Raw genomic sequence first — 6,085 nt, forward strand, 5'->3', positions numbered from 1 at the left:
ACAAACAGAACTGAAAATAACTAAATAAACTCTATAAAACGGTACCAAACATATAATAACTAAATCAGGCCTTTAACACAAATGATAACAAATGAATGCACCAAGAAATAAAGCAACAAAAAGCAAAAATAAAGATAATTGATTTTGCAGCGCGCAGCGCTGCCAATGAGCGAACGCGCCCATGGATATATGCGCACTGAATCATGCCCTCGGTTTCTCTCACCAGACCCGGAAGAGCTGCAAGACTACAGGTACGTTTTAAAAAGCTACAGAAACACTTGGCGAAAGAAAATGGGTTTAAACAGTAAACCCAAAACATTCAGGAGGTGGTATTCTTTGCAAACATGATGAAGGGGATTCGTGACATAAGCATTTCGGACAACACTGTGTTTGTGTTTGATGTCGCTGTGCGAGGTGTATGGCGTGTGACTATGTGGGAGCGCTTAGCGTGTGTAAAATGTTTGTCATGTTGCGGTTATCATGTTGTTCAAGTTTGATGCTGGTCAGACAGCTACTTTATTAAGAGGGAGAGCGGGTAAAAGTAGAACAGCATTCTGGGTAGAACTGGTAATACACAAAACATAACAGAAGGTGGCAGAATATCTAATATTACAACATGCCCCTTTTTAAGTGGTGCCTTAGCACTGCCAATATGTCAACAACGCAAAGTCTAAGCATACATAAAAAAAAAGAAAAAAAAATTGAATGTTCCACCTTCAATGAAGTTACATGGGAATAACTAAAAGTCCACAGCTGGGTGAGTGCAAGTGTAAAACAAGTAACACTTGGATTGTCAACAGCATTTTCTTTTCTTTTTCTTTTTTTTCTTTTTTTTTTTTTTTTAAGCATGACAAACATGACAAACATACATTTGTAAGACAGAGGTCCCAGGACATGTCTTACTGTAGGCTAGGTCCTCAGCACCTGCCTTTGTACGTAGAGTACACAAAGTTGGGGTCTTTAGTGGATTTGGTCACCCGACCAGATCGCCTCAGTGCTGGCGATGGTTTTTCTGGAGGCACTGGTTTCGAGGGGACCGGGACGTTGACTGGACAGTCGACAGGTGTTGCTGCATGTGGAGTGGACTCGTTGGCAACCGGATTGGTCACCTCACTGTCGGTGGAGACAGGTGGAGCGTCGTCGCCGCTGTCGGGGAAGTTGAGCTCCGTGTGATGGGGTGCCGCTGATGGTGGGTTGAATGGATATCGAACCTTGATGTCGCGTTGGTTGCGCCGGAGTCGACTGCCTGTTTGTGTGATGATCCAGTAGGAGTCTGGATGCATGTCAGCGATGTCTATGTAACCTGCTTTCCACTCTGATGAGCAGTCCTCGGTGTACCAGATAGGCTGCTGTGGCGCGTAGCGTATCTGAGGGGTACGCTGCGGTTTGAGGTGGGCTGATCTCTTGTCTGTGAGACTGAGCTTCTGTTCCTCAGTGAGGTGAGTGGAGTTCAGTGGCTGGCCAAGCCGAGTGTTAATGTGTCTGTTGAGGAATAGCTCCGCAGGTGATGGTAGGTCTGAACTGATTGGGGTGTCAAGATAGGCCAGGATGGCTAGTGTGATTTCAGTGTCATTCTTACACTTTTTGAGGATGTTACGCACAGTTCGGATTGCACGTTCGACTCTGCCATTGCTTTGATGGTGGTAGGGGCTGGTTGTGGTGTGGTGAATCTCAAACAGCTCACAAAACTTCTGGAACTGGTCTGATCGAAAGCATGGGCCATTGTCAGATATGACCCTCTCTGCCAGGCCGAAACGCCTGAAGTTGTCATTCAAGCGGGCAGTTACAACACTGGTGGTGCTGTTTCGCAGTGGGTCTATGAAGATGTAGCCAGAGAAGTAATCTATGGACACCAGGATGGGCTGACCTTGGAAGTCCATTAGGTCGCATCCCAGAACCTCCATGGGTCTGGTTGTGGATATCTGCCTCTCTGGTGGGCGAGGTTTCTTTGCACCATGTATTTGACACTCCTCGCAGCCATTGGCAAGATCAGTGATTTCATTCTGCATATTTAGCCAGTAGACTGAACGTCGAGCTCGCTTGAGAATGGCAGATAAGCCTTGGTGGCCATCATGTAGGCGTTGTAGTGTGTCTGCCTGCATTTTTGATGGGACGACTACTCTACTACCTTTCATTATGAGGCCGTCAGTGCATGAGAGCTCGTCTCGGAAGCACCAGTAATGCTGCAATGTGTCTGGAAGGTCTTGCATACTCTCAGGCCACCCATTGCTGATCAGCTGGCCTAGTGTGGAGAGCACAGGATCACACTTGGTCTCCTCCTGCAAGTTCGCCAGGCGCGTATGCCTTATCTTGAGGACCTGAGCGATGCTGACATCCAAGCCTGGAATTGTCGGGTCCGAGCCAGGTTTGACCAGCCTAGAGAGTGTGTCTGCGAGAGGGACGTGTTTGGCACCAACGTATTCGACATGAACATCGTAGGTGCGGAGTCTCAGAAGCATTCTCTGCAGGCGTGGCGGAGCCAGACTGATGGGTTTTCTGAAAATGGATTCAAGTGGCTTGTGGTCCGTGTGAATGTTGACGCGTCTTCCAAACACATACACGTGCAGCTTCTCGCATGCAAAAAGCACCGCCAAGAGTTCTCTTTCTATGTTTGAATACTCACTCTCAGTTGGGGTAAGTGACTTGCTTAGGAACTTCACTGGGCGTCCATTTTGTAGTAGGACGGCCCCAAGCCCTGTCTCTATAACCACCTGCTTGGCAGGATCAAAGTGCGTGAGCTTCATTGCTTGTGAAATCCCCGTTTTGACACTTTCGAACTCAGTTTGCATGTCCGAAGTCCAGGTATAGCGAACATCTTTTTTCAGGAGGCCACGCATGCTGACTGTTTTCTGGGCCAGGTTTGGGATGAAGTTAGACATAAAATTGACTGACCCCAGGAAGCTCTGTAGTTCCTGCTTGTTTTCCGGAGCGCCCAGTTGTAGAATGGCCTTCACCTTTTTGGGCAAGGTTCCACGCCATCTGGTGAAATGATTCTTCCGAAGTACTCAATTCGTCTCTTTTTCACCTGACACTTGTCTGGATTGAATTTGATCCCAGCAGCCTTGGCTCGGCTCACTGTCTCGAGGAGGTGGATGTCGTGACGCTCTTCCGTCGATCCCTGAATTTTGACATCATCTGCACAGGGAAATGTGCCTGGGACGCCTGCCAGGGCTTTGTCCATTTGGGCACAGAAGATTTCTGATGATACAGACAGGCCAAATGGTAAGCGAACGAAGCAGTATTTCTTGAATGGGGTATTGAAAGCGGTCAATGGCTGACTTTCTGGGCTCAGCATCTGTGTCCAGTAGCCACTTTTGGCATCCAGGGTTGAGAAGTATTTTCCATTTTTGAAAGTGTTTTTGGCATCTTCCCATGAGGCAGTGTAATGAATGTTGCGCACTAAGCATTTGTTTAAATTCTTGGGGTCAAGGCACACCCGGATATCACCGCTCTTTTTGACAACGATTACTAGGTTGTGAACCCAGCTGGTTGTTTCTGGGCATGGGCGTATGATTCCTTCTGCCTCCATGCGATCCAATTCATTCTTGAGTCTGGGGAGTACACTCACTGGAACTGCACGAGGGGGGAGTTGTACGGGTGTGGCACCTGGTGTCAGCTTTAATTCTGCCTCGCCGTCGAACAGACCGACTGAACCATCAAACATGTCAGGAAATATGCGTTTCAAGTCCTCCATGGGATCGCCTGTCTCTTTTCCCAGGGGCAAGTGACGTCGCCATTTCTTTTGGAGAGACTCATAGTCGACATCAGACTCTTCTGTAACATGTACAGCCTCAACATTAATGTTTCGCTGAATGCACACATCAGATATTTGGACAAGTTTGAATTGTTTGCAAAACTCGAGCCCGAGTATAAGCTCAGTACCGGCATTTGTAATGATAATTTCAACAGTGCGGGTGATGCCATTACATGTGACTTTTGTTTTGATTTTGCCACTCACTGGTATGCTCGCTCCAGTAACACTACGCAGTCGAATGTCAGCGCAGAGTAGGGATTGTTGTTTGATGTTCACTTTAGGCAAGAGTGAAATCGGCATGCATGTTGTCATTGCTCCGGTATCTACCTTTCCTTGTAGACAATGGTCACCAGTGGTGTGAAAAGTGACATCAGCCATAACCTCACGTGCATGGACATTTGTGGGTTGAACAGTGCTTATGTCATAGGCGTGATCACATGTGTCTTCCTCTGCACTCAGGTCAGTGTCTGCTATTTGAACTGCATTAGTGGTTTTGACTGATTTTTTAAGTCTACACACTTTTTCAAAGTGACCTGGTTTTTTGCAAAAATTGCATCTCACATCTTGAGCTGGACATCTATCACGAGCATGACTTTGTCCACCACACCATCTGCATTCCCTGTTTGAGTCACCTGTTGCAGGCTTGAACTCACGGTGCACAGCACGGGGATCGGTTGGCTGCTTTGTTTTTGGCTTGCCTCCCCGCTGCTGAGATCGGCGAGATGGATCGTGAGAATATGTTGCATGCACCTGTGTTTCGGTAAAACGCTGCATTGTTGCATCAACAGATTCGTATCGTCGTAACACGTCCAAGCACGTTTTTACAGTGACTGTTTTTTCTTTGGTCATTAGCTTTCGTTTGCATTCGACATTAGTGCAGCCATGAATTAATTTATCCACAATGAGGAAATCAGAGCCCACAGGAAATTCAGCCTGTTTGTGCAGCTCAAGAATGCGACTGTAAAACGCAGTGGTGTTCTCACCAGTTGTCTGCTTTGCATTGTAGAAGTCCTCTCTTGCCTCGCGAAAGTGTGTCGAGTGTGTGAGAATTCCATCTAGGCAATCTAGCAGCTCGTCTACCGTGGCAACACTACACGTAGGGTCTTCGGCTTGTTTGGCTTCAACTAGCCGTTCAACCTGCGCACCAGCCCATATGAATACATGGTTTAGCTTAACTTCCTCAAATTCCTCGTGGAGGGGGCCATTAATAATTCGCTCAACTTCCTTGCGCCACAAACGATATTGACTATAAGCATCTCTGGAGTTCCAATCGACTTGCGTCTGAGGTTTGTAGTGTAGTGCCATACTTGACTCGTCGGTCTAGCACTCCGAGATATCTAGCTGAATATGTGGCTCGAAGATGCGATAAACAGTCCATACATACCCCTCCGAGAAGCATTACACACAAGTTTCCATGAAGTTATTCCCTCGGATTTGCCGCATAACGCCACAATGTTCAAATTTCGGGGTCACCATGTTCAAGTTTGATGCTGGTCAGACAGCTACTTTATTAAGAGAGAGAGCGGGTAAAAGTAGAACAGCATTCTGGGTAGAACTGGTAATACACAAAACATAACAGAAGGTGGCAGAATATCTAATATTACAACACATGTGTGCACCCATGAGTCGGCCAACATTAAAACAACACATCGCCAGATGTTCATAACATTGTCCCGACACATAAATGAATGTCCAATGCGCGGCGTTTCAGCCGCGGGCTTATAAGAGGTGAGAGAGGGGAAAGCGCTTTGGCGTTAAAAGTTTAAAAGCGTCCGCCTGGACGCGGTGGTGACGCGCCCATAAGCCGCGTCATCACAGTGTGTGTGTGTGTGTGTGTGTGTGTGTGTGTGTGTGCGTACGTGCACACTGTGTTCCAGTCATATCATGCACTTGTGCACTACGGCACTATAGCTGGATCTTAAATGGCGCACTTGTGCACTTCGGGCACTATGTTTCAGTGCGTAACTAATACGGCATACGCACTGAAACCTGAACACTAAAGTGCAGAAGTGCGCCATTTGAGATTCAGCCTATGTTTCAGTTCTTAGGACCCTCAGGCTAAAAATGTTGGTCAATTCAGTGCACTGAAACTGCCCTGGGCCCTGGATGCTGCACTAACAATGGTCAAAAACACAGTGCACACACTAAACGGCCACCATGTTAGTAAAGAAGAAACGTGGCGTGCAATTCAGTAGAAGACTTTAGTCATGAGTCTCTCAATTCTGTAAGTAACGTTGCAGAGACACCAAACTTTTCATGCCAAGCCATGTATTGTATGGTAGATAGTTGCCATTTTGGGTGAAGGAAATGTAAATACAAAACACGAGACGC

The sequence above is a fragment of the Engraulis encrasicolus genome, chromosome 16 (assembly GCF_034702125.1).
Source record: "Engraulis encrasicolus isolate BLACKSEA-1 chromosome 16, IST_EnEncr_1.0, whole genome shotgun sequence".
In the NCBI taxonomy this organism is placed as follows: domain Eukaryota; kingdom Metazoa; phylum Chordata; class Actinopteri; order Clupeiformes; family Engraulidae; genus Engraulis; species Engraulis encrasicolus.